The sequence below is a fragment of the Pseudophryne corroboree genome, chromosome 2 (assembly GCF_028390025.1).
Source record: "Pseudophryne corroboree isolate aPseCor3 chromosome 2, aPseCor3.hap2, whole genome shotgun sequence".
Classification (NCBI taxonomy): domain Eukaryota; kingdom Metazoa; phylum Chordata; class Amphibia; order Anura; family Myobatrachidae; genus Pseudophryne; species Pseudophryne corroboree.
Window position 1 is genome coordinate 813,185,233 of NC_086445.1, and position 20,094 is coordinate 813,205,326.

General features: G+C 44.8%; 1 long non-coding RNA gene across 1 annotated transcript in view; it reads left to right on the forward strand.

Moving 5' to 3' along the window:
• LOC135049795 (uncharacterized) overlaps nt 1-17,635 on the forward strand; it is a 75,594-nt gene extending 57,959 nt beyond the window's left edge. Inside the window, exon 2 of the long non-coding RNA XR_010241478.1 lies at nt 17,209-17,635. This is a non-coding gene — a long non-coding RNA (uncharacterized LOC135049795). The remainder of the gene's footprint in view (nt 1-17,208) is intronic.
• The last annotated feature ends 2,459 nt before the right edge of the window (nt 17,636-20,094 follow it).

Below are 20,094 nucleotides of genomic sequence, written 5' to 3' on the forward strand. Positions count from 1 at the left end.
AGTGCGGACGACTCTGCAGCACCGATTGAGCAAACAGGAGGTCCCCATCAGCCAGGGTATCAAATTTGTAGAGCATAGCAAAAGTGTTTGAACCCGACCAAGTAGCTGCTCGGCAAAGTCGAACCGCCGAGACTCCTCGGCATCTGCCCAAGAAGAGCCCATCTTCCTAATAGAATGAGTCTCCACCGACTTCGGCAACAGCAATCCAGCCGTAGAACAAGCACGTCAAATCGTATCACAGATCAGCGTGTAACAGACTGCATAGACGCAGGCTCCCCAATCATGCTGGGAGCATACCGGACAAACAGAGTCTCTGTTTCCCCAATCTGAGCCTAGTTGGCGACCTAAATATTCAAAGCCCCGACTACATCGAGAGACTTTGAATCAGATAATGCCTAAGTAACCGCCGGCATCAAAATAAGTTGATTTCTGTGAAAACCCAGAAACCACTTTTAGCAGAACTATTATCCGAGTTCACAATTCCTCTCTATCCACATGGAAGATCACACAGGGCTCTTGTGAGACAAAACCGGCACTTCCGACACCCGCCTTGCGGACGCCAAAGCCAATAGCATGACCACTTTCCAAGAGAGAAATTTAACACAACCTTTCACAAAGGTTCCAATCAGTGTGACACAAGAAAACACAACACCACGTCAAGGTCCCACGGTTTCAAAGGGGGCACCAATGGAGGTAGGATGTGCAGTATTCCTTTCACGAAGGTCCGAGCTTCCGGAAAGGTTGCCAATTCTTTCTTGAAAGAAAATTTATAAATCCAAAATCGCACTTAATGGAGCCTAACTTTAGGCCTGCACCCACACCTGCTTGCAAAAAAAAATGGAGAAGAACGACCCAGCTGAAAGTCTTCCGTAATAGCCCTCTTGGATCCCACCAAGACACATATTTTCTCCAAGCACGGCATTTCTAGCCATAAGAAGTGCGGAAATGACTTCACTGGGAATACCCTTTCTGGATAGGATATGGTGTTCAACCGCCACGCCGTCAAACGCAGCCGTGGTAAGTCTTGATACACGCCCGGATCTTGCTGTAACCTAGATCCTCACGAAGAGGAAGAGGCCAGGGATCTTCTATGAGTAACTCTTGAAGAACTGTATACCAAGGCCTCCTTGGTTAGACCGGAAGAATGAGGATCGCCTGAACCTTTGTTCTTCTTACGTTTATCACCTTCCGAAGAGTGAAAGCGAGGGGACACATATACCAACTGAAAACACCCAAGGTGCCCCGAGGACGTACACTGCTATAGCTTGAGTGTCCCCTGACGCGGAACAATATCCCTCAGATCTCTCGTTGAGGCGAGACGCCAACATGTCCACTTGAGGTACTCCTCAAAGACTTGTCAATTCAGTGAAAACTTCTCGATGACGACTGTATTTCTCCCAGATGGAGCTCGCGTCTGCAGAGGAATTTATTTCTCCGTTGTTCACATCCGGAACGAAGACTGCTAATATAGCGTTTACCAGTTTTTCTACTCAGCTGCAAACCTTTTTCGGCTTTTGCCATTACCGCTTTGCTCCTTGTTCCGCCGTAGCGGCTTACTACCACCACTGCTGTCAAGTCGTTCGAAAGAATTAACACGGGCAGATCACGAAGCATATGTCCATTGAAAATAACTCTTAATCCAAGAAAGCGTATTGCAGACAAGCTTCTCTGCATGACCATTTCCTCTGGAAATACTTCCCTTGCAAGGACTGCTCCCCAGTCTCTGAGATCTGCATGCATGGACCCCAGGAACCCATCTTGGATTCCGAACCTTCGCCCCTCTAGGAGGTGAGAACCGAGTAGACACAACAGGAGCAATATCCTGGCCATTAGGATTATATTCCGGCTCATGTGTAGGTGAGCCCCGGACCACATTTCCAACTGGCCCCGGGAAAACCACTCTGGCATTTGACCTGCTCACCGAAAAGACCTCTTAGGTCCTCATCATCAACAGACATATTGATGGATTGTCACTGCAAATCTGATCTGACTCCGGATCCTCAGACCTCTTTCCACAGGAATACACAGAACTTCAACCGTTCCGTATCTAGTGTGATACCCACCACCGACGTCTGCGTCATTGGGAACAACAGCCTTCCCCTGTGTTGAACAGTCAGATACAAAACAACGATTTGCACCACTTGTGTCTTGGCTTCGCCTTAATCATGAGAGTGTTCCTGTACAGAATAACAATGGCTCTTACTATTGAAAGAACATCATCCTACTGTCATCACTCCGCTGAAATAGCAAAGACAATCCTGAATATCAAGCCAGGTATCAACTTCGTAAGGAGAAAACTTTGTTATTCTTTTCGTTTTTTTTTTCTTCTTCTTTTTTTACAGGGACATCAGGACAATGCCCTGAACCTGACTCAACTCTGGTATGGTGTCGCGTAGTACCTCCCCTTCCAGAGGGGAATGGCAAGATCTATTTTAAAAAATCAGTGCGGGGAGACAGCTGTAAATGCCAGAATGTCCCCCTTTGGATTCTATAATTTACTCACAGGTCCAAGTCCATTCCCGGACTGACTGAAAAGTAGTAGACGAGTTCCCACCGGAGTGGACTCCAGCCGGGCAGACCCAGGGACATGCGGTGAATGTGGTAAAAACAGAAACGACATCCACTTCTGCGAACTTAACAAGGCTGCAGAACTCTTACCTTTTCACCTTCCACTATCTGCACCGAAAAGGAAACAAGAACGGTATCGAACCGGTTAAAATGACTGCATCCCACAACAGAATGCGTCACCAACCCTTGCGAGGGAAACTAACTCACTAAGTTAGGCTTACCAGTGGTATCTGCCGAGATTGACTGAACTGAGGCATCCCCAAACAGTGGTACACCGTCCCAGGAAAAAACTCCAGTATCTCTCGGAGTTATCCTCAGCATTCCCCCGGCCATACCTATTCGCACGGCAACCTGCCGCAATGTTACAGAGAAGAATCAACATAAGAAACATCCCCTCTCTCTTTAGGGTAATTCTATCAGATGCCATTCCGAATATAACCACTTCCCCATGTGCATGTAATGCAAATAACTCCAAAGCATAGAAATAAAATATCACTTAGCTTCCTGTGTACGATCCGTTGTGACAGGGCTCCTCGTCGACCAGTAGTTGACTTTTACAGTATTCTATCCGCGGCGGGAAAAGAATAAACATTCGGACTCCTTGAGAGGATCTGAGACCTACTCGACACGACCGACCTAGAGCTTTATCAACAGAGCGACCAGCACATGAGAAGGAATACTTTTACTTCAGCATTCATTAAAAATCATAATATGACTCTACATAATGTAATACACAATTACACACAGATCCTAAATATATATATATAAAAGACAATAGTGCAAATAGCGCTGCTATCTGGGTAACAAGACTAATAAAACTAATAAATACAGTTTTAAATCAAGATTCAGAAACACTTCCCCTATTCAGGGGGGCTGCTAAAAAGGTCCTCTTGAATGGACTCTATTTCCAAAGTCCAAGTGAATAAAATGTACAAAGTGGTAGAAGCCAGCGCCTTCTGCGTTAAACACACTCCAAGTGAAAATAATATAATATTATGCGTACCGCATCCCGTGTGTGTTTCAGGCTGGTAGTTCGGCGAGGTGCTGCCCCTGGAAGCAGCTGCTGGACTGGGTGTAACTCCGAGGGAGGACCTGGATTTCACTGACACCCCCTGCCTGATTCCCCGTGCCTAAAATGACTGCCAGAGCTCACTACCAGACTCTATTTCATTTCTAAGGGTCCCCAGCATGATTCTCAGGAGAAGATTCCTCTAAAGATACCTCTACATGCAAGCATTGCAAGTCCTGAGGGTACTTATTTTTATACTACCTTAGGCGGTGGGCACATCACTTGGTCTTCAAATTGTGACACTGGGTGCACCATTCAGTTAAAGGCACAACCACTATTTGCATTGAAAATCTTGATATATGCACACCTTTATATATGTTGGCAATACTACACTATATATTTCTTTGTTTAATTTTCTTACGGTCCAAATACGGAGTCAGTAGGAGAGCTAGAAGACTGGCATCAGGAGAAACACGGTTTACATTACATGCCTGAAACACACACACGGGATGCGGTACGCATAATATTATATTATTTTCACTAGGAGGGTGTTTAACACAGAAGGTGCTGGGTTCTACCACTTTGTACATATATATATATATATATATATATAAAAACATACATATAGGCGGATTGTCCGGAACCGTCGGGTTGCCTAGTGACAATAATGTGTTTCGAATGTGTATGACCATGTACTGAATGCCCCAGTTGTGGATCTACCAGGAAACGTTATGGTCGACAGAAAACCCAGTATTGGTCGACAGTAGGGATTAATAACCAGGCAAAATAACATTCTAGCGACCCCGAGGGGTCCACGGGAAGTATACATATATAATTTTAATAACACTCCCCCACATATACTACCATGTCTGTGTTCGAGCTACAGGCCCATGGAACCGTACCATACATATACATATAAATATATATACAGGTATATGGCAGTTACAGCATGTTAATTTACACCCAGTAATAACAGGTGATGCCGACAGGGTCACCCACACACTACTGTGTCTCCAATACAGTGTTTACTTTTTACAAGCATACTACTACCGACCTGCTGACACTGCATCTAGTGAATGAAGTACCAACAGGCGTCGGCGATGCCGACAGTAAACCCCACAGGTGTTTGTGACAGAGCACTCATGCATGTCGACATATGTGGACTAAAAACGATATAGTGGATAATTATATCTGACAGGGAACACACAGAGATATATGCACAACAATGATTACATGCCCATTATCTAAAAATAGTGCTATATCTTTCTCTATATAGCACTAAAACACTGTGCCCCCCTCGTTTGCACTGTACATTGCTTTTGGCGGGGACATGGAGAAAATGGCGCTGAATCCTGTTGTGAGGGCTAAGCCCCACCCCTTATCGGCGAGCTTCAGCCCCGCTATTAATATAGCTTATAATGCTGGCCTGGGTCCGTATACAGTGTCTACACACTGTATACCTGTCTTACCACACTCAATGATGTATATTTTGCTTCCCAGAGCGCCCCCCCCCCCCTGCGCCCTGCACCCTTGTAAAGCCGTTGGTGTGTGGGAGAAATGGCGCGCAGCCCGACCGCTGCTTTACACTGGCGGGGGTATCGTACATGGTGCCGGGGCACCAAATATGCTTCTCATGCCAGCAGTATTTTCTAGACCCTCAGTAACTTGCTTCCCGGGGCGCTTCCCCCCAGCGCCCTGCACCCTGTGAGTGCCGTTGGTGTGTAGGAGCATGGAGCGCAGCGCGACAGCTGCGCTGTACCTCCATTACTGAAGTCTTCTGCCGTCACTGAAGTCTTCTGTTCTTCTATATACTCACCCGGCTTCTTTCTTCTGGCTTCTGTGAGGGGGGTGACGGCGCGGCTCCGGGAACAAGCAGCTAGGCGCACCAAGTGATCGAACCCTCTGGAGCTAATGGTGTCCAATAGCCTAAGAAGCAGAGCCCTTGAACTAAGAAGAAGTAGGTCTGATTTCTCTCCCCTCAGTCCCACGATGCAGGGAGCCTGTAGCCAGCAGGTCTCTCTGAAAATAAAAAACCTAACAATAAAGTATTTTAGAGAAACTCAGTAGAGCTCCCCTAGTGTGTGTCCAGTCACACCTGGGCACAGAATCTAACTGAGGTCTGGAGGAGGGGCATAGAGGGAGGAGCCAGTTCACACCCATTCAAAGTCTTATAGTGTGCCCATGTCTCCTGCGGATCCCATCTATACTAGAGATGAGCGCCTGAAATTTTTCGGGTTTTGTGTTTTGGTTTTGGGTTCGGTTCCGCGGCCGTGTTTTGGGTTCGAACGCGTTTTGGCAAAACCTCACCGAATTTTTTTTGTCGGATTCGGGTGTGTTTTGGATTCGGGTGTTTTTTTCAAAAAACACTAAAAAACAGCTTAAATCATAGAATTTGGGGGTCATTTTGATCCCAAAGTATTATTAACCTCAAAAACCATAATTTACACTCATTTTCAGTCTATTCTGAATACCTCACACCTCACAATATTATTTTTAGTCCTAAAATTTGCACCGAGGTCGCTGTGTGAGTAAGATAAGCGACCCTAGTGGCCGACACAAACACCGGGCCCATCTAGGAGTGGCACTGCAGTGTCACGCAGGATGTCCCTTCCAAAAAACCCTCCCCAAACAGCACATGACGCAAAGAAAAAAAGAGGCGCAATGAGGTAGCTGTGTGAGTAAGATTAGCGACCCTAGTGGCCGACACAAACACCGGGCCCATCTAGGAGTGGCACTGCAGTGTCACGCAGGATGGCCCTTCCAAAAAACCCTCCCCAAACAGCACATGACGCAAAGAAAAAAAGAGGCGCAATGAGGTAGCTGTGTGAGTAAGATTAGCGACCCTAGTGGCCGACACAAACACCGGGCCCATCTAGGAGTGGCACTGCAGTGTCACGCAGGATGGCCCTTCCAAAAAACCCTCCCCAAACAGCACATGACGCAAAGAAAAAAAGAGGCGCAATGAGGTAGCTGTGTGAGTAAGATTAGCGACCCTAGTGGCCGACACAAACACCGGGCCCATCTAGGAGTGGCACTGCAGTGTCACGCAGGATGTCCCTTCCAAAAAACCCTCCCCAAACAGCACATGACGCAAAGAAAAAAAGAGGCGCAATGAGGTAGCTGTGTGAGTAAGATTAGCGACCCTAGTGGCCGACACAAACACCGGGCCCATCTAGGAGTGGCACTGCAGTGTCACGCAGGATGTCCCTTCCAAAAAACCCTCCCCAAACAGCACATGACGCAAAGAAAAAAAGAGGCGCAATGAGGTAGCTGACTGTGTGAGTAAGATTAGCGACCCTAGTGGCCGACACAAACACCGGGCCCATCTAGGAGTGGCACTGCAGTGTCACGCAGGATGTCCCTTCCAAAAAACCCTCCCCAATCAGCACATGATGCAAAGAAAAAGAAAAGAAAAAAGAGGTGCAAGATGGAATTGTCCTTGGGCCCTCCCACCCACCCTTATGTTGTATAAACAAAACAGGACATGCACACTTTAACCAACCCATCATTTCAGTGACAGGGTCTGCCACACGACTGTGACTGATATGACGGGTTGGTTTGGACCCCCCCCAAAAAAGAAGCAATTAATCTCTCCTTGCACAAACTGGCTCTACAGAGGCAAGATGTCCACCTCATCTTCACCCTCCGATATATCACCGTGTACATCCCCCTCCTCACAGATTATCAATTCGTCCCCACTGGAATCCACCATCTCAGCTCCCTGTGTACTTTGTGGAGGCAATTGCTGCTGGTCAATGTCTCCGCGGAGGAATTGATTATAATTCATTTTAATGAACATCATCTTCTCCACATTTTCTGGATGTAACCTCGTACGCCGATTGCTGACAAGGTGAGCGGCGGCACTAAACACTCTTTCGGAGTACACACTTGTGGGAGGGCAACTTAGGTAGAATAAAGCCAGTTTGTGCAAGGGCCTCCAAATTGCCTCTTTTTCCTGCCAGTATAAGTACGGACTGTGTGACGTGCCTACTTGGATGCGGTCACTCATATAATCCTCCACCATTCTATCAATGTTGAGAGAATCATATGCAGTGACAGTAGACGACATGTCCGTAATCGTTGTCAGGTCCTTCAGTCCGGACCAGATGTCAGCATCAGCAGTCGCTCCAGACTGCCCTGCATCACCGCCAGCGGGTGGGCTCGGAATTCTGAGCCTTTTCCTCGCACCCCCAGTTGCGGGAGAATGTGAAGGAGGAGATGTTGACAGGTCGCGTTCCGCTTGACTTGACAATTTTGTCACCAGCAGGTCTTTCAACCCCAGCAGACCTGTGTCTGCCGGAAAGAGAGATCCAAGGTAGGCTTTAAATCTAGGATCGAGCACGGTGGCCAAAATGTAGTGCTCTGATTTCAACAGATTGACCACCCGTGAATCCTTGTTAAGCGAATTAAGGGCTGCATCCACAAGTCCCACATGCCTAGCGGAATCGCTCCCTTTTAGCTCCTTCTTCAATGCCTCCAGCTTCTTCTGCAAAAGCCTGATGAGGGGAATGACCTGACTCAGGCTGGCAGTGTCTGAACTGACTTCACGTGTGGCAAGTTCAAAGGGCATCAGAACCTTGCACAACGTTGAAATCATTCTCCACTGCACTTGAGACAGGTGCATTCCACCTACTATATCGTGCTCAATTGTATAGGCTTGAATGGCCTTTTGCTGCTCCTCCAACCTCTGAAGCATATAGAGGGTTGAATTCCACCTCGTTACCACTTCTTGCTTCAGATGATGGCAGGGCAGGTTCAGTAGTTTTTGGTGGTGCTCCAGTCTTCTGTACGTGGTGCCTGTACGCCGAAAGTGTCCCGCAATTCTTCTGGCCACCGACAGCATCTCTTGCACGCCCCTGTCGTTTTTTAAAAAATTCTGCACCACCAAATTCAAGGTATGTGCAAAACATGGGACGTGCTGGAATTTGCCCATATTTAATGCACACACAATATTGCTGGCGTTGTCCGATGCCACAAATCCACAGGAGAGTCCAATTGGGGTAAGCCATTCCGCGATGATCTTCCTCAGTTGCCGTAAGAGGTTTTCAGCTGTGTGCGTATTCTGGAAACCGGTGATACAAAGCGTAGCCTGCCTAGGAAAGAGTTGGCGTTTGCGAGATGCTGCTACTGGTGCCGCCTCTGCTGTTCTTGCGGCGGGAGTCCATACATCTACCCAGTGGGCTGTCACAGTCATATAGTCCTGACCCTGCCCTGCTCCACTTGTCCACATGTCCGTGGTTAAGTGGACATTGGGTACAGCTGCATTTTTTAGGACACTGGTGACTCTTTTTCTGAGGTCTGTGTACATTTTCGGTATCGCCTGCCTAGAGAAATGGAACCTAGATGGTATTTGGTACCGGGGACACAGTACCTCCAACAAGTCTCTAGTTGGCTCTGCAGTAATGATGGATACCGGAACCACGTTTCTCACCACCCAGGATGCCAAGGCCTCAGTTATCCGCTTTGCAGTAGGATGACTGCTGTGATATTTCATCTTCCTCGCAAAGGACTGTTGAACAGTCAATTGCTTACTGGAAGTAGTACAAGTGGGCTTACGACTTCCCCTCTGGGATGACCATCGACTCCCAGCGGCAACAACAGCAGCGCCAGCAGCAGTAGGCGTTACACGCAAGGATGCATCGGAGGAATCCCAGGCAGGAGAGGACTCGTCAGAATTGCCAGTGACATGGCCTGCAGGACTATTGGCATTCCTGGGGAAGGAGGAAATTGACACTGAGGGAGTTGGTGGGGTGGTTTGCGTGAGCTTGGTTACAAGAGGAAGGGATTTACTGGTCAGTGGACTGCTTCCGCTGTCACCCAAAGTTTTTGAACTTGTCACTGACTTATTATGAATGCGCTGCAGGTGACGTATAAGGGAGGATGTTCCGAGGTGGTTAACGTCCTTACCCCTAATTATTACAGCTTGACAAAGGGAACACACGGCTTGACACCTGTTGTCCGCATTTCTGGTGAAATACCTCCACACCGAAGAGCTGATTTTTTTGGTATTTTCACCTGGCATGTCAACGGCCATATTCCTCCCACGGACAACAGGTGTCTCCCCGGGTGCCTGACTTAAACAAACCACCTCACCATCAGAATCCTCCTGGTCAATTTCCTCCCCAGCGCCAGCAACACCCATATCCTCCTCATCCTGGTGTACTTCAACACTGACATCTTCAATCTGACTATCAGGAACTGGACTGCGGGTGCTCCTTCCAGCACTTGCAGGGGGCGTGCAAATGGTGGAAGGCGCATGCTCTTCACGTCCAGTGTTGGGAAGGTCAGGCATCGCAACCGACACAATTGGACTCTCCTTGTGGATTTGGGATTTCGAAGAATGCACAGTTCTTTGCTGTGCTGCTTTTGCCAGCTTGAGTCTTTTCATTTTTCTAGCGAGAGGCTGAGTGCTTCCATCCTCATGTGAAGCTGAACCACTAGCCATGAACATAGGCCAGGGCCTCAGCCGTTCCTTGCCACTCCGTGTGGTAAATGGCATATTGGCAAGTTTACGCTTCTCCTCCGACAATTTTATTTTAGGTTTTGGAGTCCTTTTTTTACTGATATTTGGTGTTTTGGATTTGACATGCTCTGTACTATGACATTGGGCATCGGCCTTGGCAGACGACGTTGCTGGCATTTCATCGTCTCGGCCATGACTAGTGGCAGCAGCTTCAGCACGAGGTGGAAGTGGATCTTGATCTTTCCCTAATTTTGGAACCTCAACATTTTTGTTCTCCATATTTTAATAGGCACAACTAAAAGGCACCTCAGGTAAACAATGGAGATGGATGGATTGGATACTAGTATACAATTATGGACGGGCTGCCGAGTGCCGACACAGAGGTAGCCACAGCCGTGAACTACCGCACTGTACTGTGTCTGCTGCTAATATATAGACTGGTTGATAAAGAGATAGTATACTCGTAACTAGTATGTATGTATAAAGAAAGAAAAAAAAAACACGGTTAGGTGGTATATACAATTATGGACGGGCTGCCGAGTGCCGACACAGAGGTAGCCACAGCCGTGAACTACCGCACTGTACTGTGTCTGCTGCTAATATATAGACTGGTTGATAAAGAGATAGTATACTCGTAACTAGTATGTATGTATAAAGAAAGAAAAAAAAACCACGGTTAGGTGGTATATACAATTATGGACGGGCTGCCGAGTGCCGACACAGAGGTAGCCACAGCCGTGAACTACCGCACTGTACTGTGTCTGCTGCTAATATAGACTGGTTGATAAAGAGATAGTATACTCGTAACTAGTATGTATGTATAAAGAAAGAAAAAAAAAACACGGTTAGGTGGTATATACAATTATGGACGGGCTGCCGAGTGCCGACACAGAGGTAGCCACAGCCGTGAACTACCGCACTGTACTGTGTCTGCTGCTAATATATAGACTGGTTGATAAAGAGATAGTATACTCGTAACTAGTATGTATGTATAAAGAAAGAAAAAAAAACCACGGTTAGGTGGTATATACAATTATGGACGGGCTGCCGAGTGCCGACACAGAGGTAGCCACAGCCGTGAACTACCGCACTGTACTGTGTCTGCTGCTAATATAGACTGGTTGATAAAGAGATAGTATACTCGTAACTAGTATGTATGTATAAAGAAAGAAAAAAAAACCACGGTTAGGTGGTATATACAATTATGGACGGGCTGCCGAGTGCCGACACAGAGGTAGCCACAGCCGTGAACTACCGCACTGTACTGTGTCTGCTGCTAATATATAGACTGGTTGATAAAGAGATAGTATACTCGTAACTAGTATGTATGTATAAAGAAAGAAAAAAAAACCACGGTTAGGTGGTATATACAATTATGGACGGGCTGCCGAGTGCCGACACAGAGGTAGCCACAGCCGTGAACTACCGCACTGTACTGTGTCTGCTGCTAATATATAGACTGGTTGATAAAGAGATAGTATACTCGTAACTAGTATGTATGTATAAAGAAAGAAAAAAAAACCACGGTTAGGTGGTATATACAATTATGGACGGGCTGCCGAGTGCCGACACAGAGGTAGCCACAGCCGTGAACTACCGCACTGTACTGTGTCTGCTGCTAATATAGACTGGTTGATAAAGAGATAGTATACTCGTAACTAGTATGTATGTATAAAGAAAGAAAAAAAAACCACGGTTAGGTGGTATATACAATTATGGACGGGCTGCCGAGTGCCGACACAGAGGTAGCCACAGCCGTGAACTACCGCACTGTACTGTGTCTGCTGCTAATATATAGACTGGTTGATAAAGAGATAGTATACTCGTAACTAGTATGTATGTATAAAGAAAGAAAAAAAAACCACGGTTAGGTGGTATATACAATTATGGACGGGCTGCCGAGTGCCGACACAGAGGTAGCCACAGCCGTGAACTACCGCACTGTACTGTGTCTGCTGCTAATATATAGACTGGTTGATAAAGAGATAGTATACTCGTAACTAGTATGTATGTATAAAGAAAGAAAAAAAAAACACGGTTAGGTGGTATATACAATTATGGACGGGCTGCCGAGTGCCGACACAGAGGTAGCCACAGCCGTGAACTACCGCACTGTACTGTGTCTGCTGCTAATATATAGACTGGTTGATAAAGAGATAGTATACTCGTAACTAGTATGTATGTATAAAGAAAGAAAAAAAAACCACGGTTAGGTGGTATATACAATTATGGACGGGCTGCCGAGTGCCGACACAGAGGTAGCCACAGCCGTGAACTACCGCACTGTACTGTGTCTGCTGCTAATATAGACTGGTTGATAAAGAGATAGTATACTACTAATATTATATATACTGGTGGTCAGGTCACTGGTCACTAGTCACACTGGCAGTGGCACTCCTGCAGCAAAAGTGTGCACTGTTTAATTTTAATATAATATTATGTACTCCTGGCTCCTGCTATAACCTATAACTGGCACTGCAGTAGTGCTCCCCAGTCTCCCCCACAATTATAAGCTGTGTGAGCTGAGCAGTCAGACAGATATATAATATATATAGATGATGCAGCACACTGGCCTGAGCCTGAGCAGTGCACACAGATATGGTATGTGACTGACTGAGTCACTGTGTGTATCGCTTTTTTCAGGCAGAGAACGGATATATTAAATAAACTGCACTGTGTGTCTGGTGGTCACTCACTATATAATATATTATGTACTCCTGGCTCCTGCTATAACCTATAACTGGCACTGCAGTAGTGCTCCCCAGTCTCCCCCACAATTATAAGCTGTGTGAGCTGAGCAGTCAGACAGATATATATAATATTATTTATATATAGATAATAGATGATGCAGCACACTGGCCTGAGCCTGAGCAGTGCACACAGATATGGTATGTGACTGAGTCACTGTGTGCTGTGTATCGCTTTTTTCAGGCAGAGAACGGATTATAAATAAAACTGGTGGTCACTGGTCACTATCAGCAAAACTCTGCACTGTACTGAGTACTCCTAATGCTCCCCAAAATTAGTAAATCAAGTGTCTCTCTAATCTATTCTAAACGGAGAGGACGCCAGCCACGTCCTCTCCCTATCAATCTCAATGCACGTGTGAAAATGGCGGCGACGCGCGGCTCCTTATATAGAATCCGAGTCTCGCGATAGAATCCGAGCCTCGCGAGAATCCGACAGCGTCATGATGACGTTCGGGCGCGCTCGGGTTAACCGAGCAAGGCGGGAAGATCCGAGTCGCTCGGACCCGTGAAAAAAAACATGAAGTTCTGGCGGGTTCGGATTCAGAGAAACCGAACCCGCTCATCTCTAATCTATACCCCATGGTCCTTACGGAGTTCCCAGCATCCTCTAGGACGTATGATAAACATGTGTACTTTATCACATTAGAAAGTGTCTGCAACAGATAACTGGACATCACTACAGACAGCATATGAGGATTGGGTTCTAATGAGCAGAATTAATCTGAGGCATGTATTATATAATATCAAACTAAGTGAATGCAGCAGTATCATGTGTATTTTTCTTAAAGAAATATGCAACTGAGCATCAGTTGACTATTACCTACACTCCAAAACAAAATGGTGTCGTTGAGTGAGCAAACCGCATACTAAGTTCATCCCAATCGCCCAGAGGCAAGCTGGAGTTTGGTGACTCCCCCCCCCCCTCCTTAAAGAGACAGGAAAACTCTGTGTGTGTGTGTGTGTGTGTGTGTGTGTGTGTGTGTGTGTGTGTGTGTGTGTGTGTGTGTGTGTGTGTGTGTATAGATAATGATATACATAGTAACATAGTAATTGAGGTTAAAAAGAGGCAAAATGCCCATCGCGTTCAACCTGTATTTTGTATTACGTTGAGTTGATTTTACAGTACCTACTGAAGAATGCTTTATGACTAGTTGACAACTACAAATCATTTTACACCCGGATTAACAACGTCAATATTTTAAATGTTGTAACCTTGGATATCCTTTTCAATCAGAAATTCATCCAATCCCCTTTTAAATGCATTTACAGAGTCCACCATTACCACCTTCCCTGGTAAGGAATTCCAAATCCTTATTACCCTAACAGTGAAGAACTCTTTCCTCAGTTGCGTACAGAATTTTCTCTCCTCCAGCCTCAGCGAGTGCCCAGAGTTCTTTTAATAAATAATTCCTCTGATAACTCTTTGTAGTGCCCCTTTACATATTTGAAGACATTAATAATGTCTCCTCTTAGACTCCTCTTTCCCAGTGTGTACATGTTCAACCTAATAACCTAGTAAGCCTTTCCTCATAATCCAGTCTCTCTAGCCCTTTAATCAATTTTGTAGCTCGCCTTTGAACCCTTTCGAGTTCACCAATATCTTTTTTATACAGTGGTGCCCAAAACTGACACCTTACTTGCCTTTTTTACTGTGCTTTGACATTGTATATGGATATTAAGCTTATTATCAATGAATACCCCCAAATCTTTTTCCAAAACTGTTACCCCTAGACTTTCCCCGTTTAATATGTAGGATGCAAGTTTGTTTTTAGTCCCGAAATGCATAAGCTTGCATTTTTCTATATTGAACCTCATTCTCCCTTTAGACGCCCAGATTTTAAGTTTAGATAAGTCATTCTGCAGAGACTCCATATCGATTTCTGAATTAATTACCCTACACAGTTTAGTATCATCTGCAAAGATTGACACTGTGCTTTCCAGGCCCATTTCTAGATCATTGATAAATATGTTGAACAGTAGTGACCCAAGTACAGACCCCTGTGGTATTCCGCTGACTACTGGTGTCCAGCTTGAGGACTTCCTGTTGACCACTACTCGCTGTACCCTGTTGTCCAGCCAATCACTTATCCATGTAGAGTTTTTCCTAGGCCAAGCTCCTTAAATTTGATGATTAGTCTCCTGTGAGGCACTGTATCGAAGGCTTTTGCAAAATCTAAGTAGACCCCATCCACTGCCTTTCCTTGGTCAAGATTGTCGCACAATTCCTAGTAGAAGTTAACTAAGTTAGTTTGACATGATCTGTCCTTCACAAACCCATGCTGGTTCTTGCTAATAATCTTAGTGGTCTGCAAATATTATTGTATGCTATCCCTTAGAATTCCTCCCAATATTTTCCCCACTATAGATGTCAAACTAACTGGCCTGTAGTTACCCGGATGATTTTATATATAAGATATATATATATATATATATATATATATATATATATATATATATATATATATATATATAAGCACATACAACTTACAAAATTATTATATAGATAGCACTCTCACAGATGGTTTACAGGGACTGGAGCCTGCAGTGAACTGGCAGGGCTCCAGCTATATGTGTGATCACACATATAGGAGGGTCAGACTCACGAGATTCAGCCATCTGCAGAATGCAGAATTCACTGGTGGCTTTGGAAGAGCAGTGGTCACACTTTGATCCCACTGTGAACTACACAGGTGCCCCTTTAATGTTTGGAGCCCGGAGGCAGGTATTGCCCCTAGGAGTTACGCCCCTGAATTGAAGCATAGTGGTCCCAGTGGGACTGTTATATCGGAAGTATAGTGTGAGTCAGGGATGCCAACACAGTTTAACAAACATTTTTTTTACAATATTATTGACAAGAATGAAAATATACTTATCCACGTTCCTTAAGACAGTTATATAGGGTATTCAGAACTCTAGCATATGGTATGGTCCCAGGGAGCCTTCTCATACTGTGTAGCACCTAGGTCTTTTCAGTCACAGGAACCCTATTCTCAATCTCAGGTCTCAATGGAGGCTGCCATCAGTCTACCATGACCCTCTATTTAACCCAGAATTTCTAGGCTGTGTTCAAGTGATCAAATCCCCACATGCATGTTATTGGAGTCCCTGGTCACTGGTACAATATTGTGAAATCTATTGTTGTATAGAAATCAAATTTAGGTCAAATAGCCTTTTACCTCAGTGTTCTGTATTTTGGATGTCCACAGATGTCTATGTCACTTGATCAAAGTAAACATCTATTTGTTGACCACAAATAGATCTGTTGTCTGGCTTTATATGTAACCCAAAAGGAAAAACAAATCTGATTAACATACTATAAAGAAAAACAGCTTCTTCCTACAAAGATGCACAATGAAAGTCTTACAACACAAATATATTGCTATCTGTACATATTTTATACATATAAGACAAAGCAATACTGTTACACATAGTCAGGAAGAAAATAAAATGAAAAGCATCTCAGAACTTTTGGAAGTACTACCTACGTAAACATACCAAAAGAAATAAGATGCAAGCTGGATTTCATTAAATGTATCACGCTTGGCTATTGTCATGAAAATAAAGGGTCAGATTCTGGAATCCAAGTACCAGAATGCATTTAAAGCACATGAAACCATGTCTGCAAGTGCTTTATCTGACCTATTCGCACAGGATGCAACCAGTCAGATAAACAGTGTCAGCAGTGGCAGGGAAGGGAAACTTCCCTCCGCTGCTGCTGTCAGAAAGACCGGATGGTCCCTCTGCCTTCCAGCACCTAGCCCCCAGTGTTGCCGTGCTACCGATCATTGCTGATCGATCAGCACGGAAGGATCCCCCAGTGTCTGCAGAAAATAGTAGCCGCTGGTAAGTATAAATCATCACCCCCAAGCCACCCCCAGACCTTCCCTGTGTACCTGGCAGCTGTCTGGGATCTAAAAACTAAAGTTGTGATGGTCGCGATGTTACCGATGTTCCGATGGTCGCTATGTTCCCAATCGATGATTTTTTTATTTTTTTAAATTTCTTCTTTTTTAACTAAAATCATTTTGGATAGGGTTAAATTCATGTTCTTCACCTAATTCACTCATGAAAAAAACCCGGCAAATTCTGAGCGGTTTTTGAGGGAACAAATCGTCAGTTAAGTGGTTAAAGAAACAGCCTGAATTATAAAAAAAGCTAGCATTTGAATCACAGAACAAGTACGTATGTGTCACTGGATATAAAAGATACAATGAGGAATTCACAATATTTCATTCAATGATGTTCAAGACATCCAGAGTGTGGAAGACATTGACAACCATGAAAGTGACAGCAGCCCTGAGTTCATGAAAAAAGAGACTATTGATATACAGTAGTCCATGCAGTCAGTAAGAAAAGTGAACTTGAGTCATTTGAAATGTTGATGTTTTCTTACTTGTCTAACTCTAAATTTTTTGCAGGCTGCTACAATGAAGCGAAAAGTAAATGTCTGTGTAACATCAAGAAGCCCGTAGTGATGGGGGTGATGAAGCTGGAGAGTGCTACTGTTCATACTCCGTATTGGCTGCTTTACGGTGGCCTTTATCCCTACCAAGATGACCACCATCTGTATGTCTATGACCGCGCAGAGCCATTGTGTTACTATGTTGGAGCACCACAGTGGGACATAGGCTTGTTCCACATAGCTCAGGGAGATCCTGTGTTTACCGTTATCCATCCTGCTACAGAACCGCTGGTACCACCTGCATCCTGCACACATACAGTCACTGGCTGGAGACCTGTATGCTGTGCACAAGCTCCACTCCATGCTGAAAGTCTGTGTATGCATAACTGTGAGTACAGCTGTACAATTGACATTACTGCTGAATAAAGCACCCCACTGGCTAAGTACTGGACTGTTGATTGGTTCAGGGCATCCGCTAATGTCTACCATGACTCTGCCGTACCACTGCCAGTTGAACACACATATTCCGAAAATAATTTCTTAAAGAAACAAAATACCATTATCATTTTTACCATTATCATTTTTATCATTATATTCTTTTCTTCTACAGTACATTTTGGTGCTTCTATGACAATGTCTAAGTTGCAAACAAAAATATCTTTGATTTATTTATTCATTCATTCATTCATTCATTTATTCATTCATTTCCATCTTTTTAACATTTTTGTCTCTGCTTCATCATTAATGTTAATACTTATAAGGCCATCCACAAATGTATCACTTTCCTTTTTTCCATTCTTTTAATTGAAAGCACATACTTTCATGTTTCTTTCTTTGTATGGAATTAAGTAGAACACTAAAAACAGTCAATTTCCTACACATATGAGTAAGACAACATTTGTTAAATATGACAAGCAAATGCATGATAAAACAAACACAAACAAATGTCACCACACCATAAAATATTTGTGTCCCTAGAGCTCTTAACAACCTAAGTTGCATGATTCATGTATTAGGAAGATTGGCGCGACATTCCTTTCTAGTAGGGCCCACGCACCTCCTTCACTGGCCAGCATAGACTATAATGACATTCTGTTCTGCATGGTCACAGTTCCAAGACATCTCCATGGTGATATTTTGCAATGCTCTCTTGGTTTCACTACTATTGTATTCTTTTCTAACAATTTGGATAATAATCTAATATCCTGGCTAGTCCTACAATCTCCATAATGGGAGAATAGGATAGCAAATTACCTAACGGTTTCTGAAATGTTTTTCATATGCCTAACTGTCCTTTTAGGAGGAAAACCAGCATGAGTAACTGCAGTGTTTATATGGGATGTAGTTACTGTATGTGACTGGCGGTCTCACGTTACCTCCCCCTACATCCCGCCCGCTGAGAATCCCGATGGACGGCATGCCGACCAGCAGGGACTATTCCCACTCTTGAGTGTCCACAACAACTATAGAGTGGGAATAGAACGAGCCCGCAAGGAGGGCCGGGATCCCGGCGTTGGGAGGCTGATCGCCGGGATCTCGAACACCTACATCCCGATACACACCCATTTATATAGTATGTCCTAAATAACACATTTCTGACCTGTCTATTGAAAACCATAGCTAAGCTTTGGATCTGCAAATAATATACCATCCTTGTAGATGTTTTTTCTTTGCGCCAAATCACAATCTCCTATATGGAGAGTTTATTTTAAAAGTAAGCATTGGTTCTTACAAAGACATTACATAGTGTCCTAAAAGTAAAGGGGTCACCATGTTTGGAAAAAAAACCCTTGTTGTATAGTATAGCAGTGGCAAACGCAGGATTTCTAGAGGGGGGTTTCCAAATGCAGTCCATAATATCCCGCTCTGTAGAACACTGGAGCAAGTGCAGAAGTCTGGGGGAGCAGTAGACGAACCCAATAATGACCCTGGACATTAATGTAAACATTGGTCTTTTTATACACTGTATACTGTGTGGAAAACAGTACTAATATTTAACACTATATATGCAGAATACTGCACTTTCTAAGCACACATTCTCCCACATCATGGAAAGGCTCCTGTTTCTTCTTCCTGGTAGCTACTCTCTGGTCTAGTGCACTGATTGAGGACTCAGATCCACACACACAGCAAACTTGGTAGAAGAAGCTGCTGCCACTGGTCATGTCTCTTAAACTGCATGATGTGGTGGCAGCTCTAGTAATTGTATTATATTTTATTGCTATTGTCATAATTTGATCCACTTGCCAGGAGGAGAAAGAGGGGTTTCTGGGCAACTGGAAACCCCCCCCCCCCTGCATTTGCCTATGTATAGCATGGCCCCTGAATAAAATTAATAATTTAATAATCTCAAAATATTATGCAGGTTGAGTATCCCATATCCAAATATTCCGAAATACGGAATATTCCGAAATATGGATTTTTTGGAGTGACAGTGAGATAGTGAAAGCTTTGTTTTCTGATGGCTCAGTATACACAAACTTTGTTTAATACACAAAATTATTAAAAATATTGTATTAAGATGGGGCGTGGCCTGAGCGTTAACCTGGAGAGATGTGCTGCATATGAGCTCCAGCTAATAAGGGGTTAAATCTACCTATTACTGCTGGCCCCTGCATCTAGATAACCCCACACAGCTCTACCCACGACTGTGACCAGGGACCCTTGCACAGGGACATCATCAGGTGGCCCCTCCGACCCGTTTTACGATTGAGGCCTACCATCCGTCCTGAAGCCGGGGCCTCGATTTCGGAGCCTCCCCGGCGCCGAGCTCCGGGGCCGGAACGCGGCCGAAACGGGACCCGCGGCTACTCCCCCCCGAGACTAGGAGCTCCCCCATACCTCCTCCAGCCTGCCTTGGACCCTCGAGCACCTCTGGGACAGGGTGGACTCGCTGCCTGAC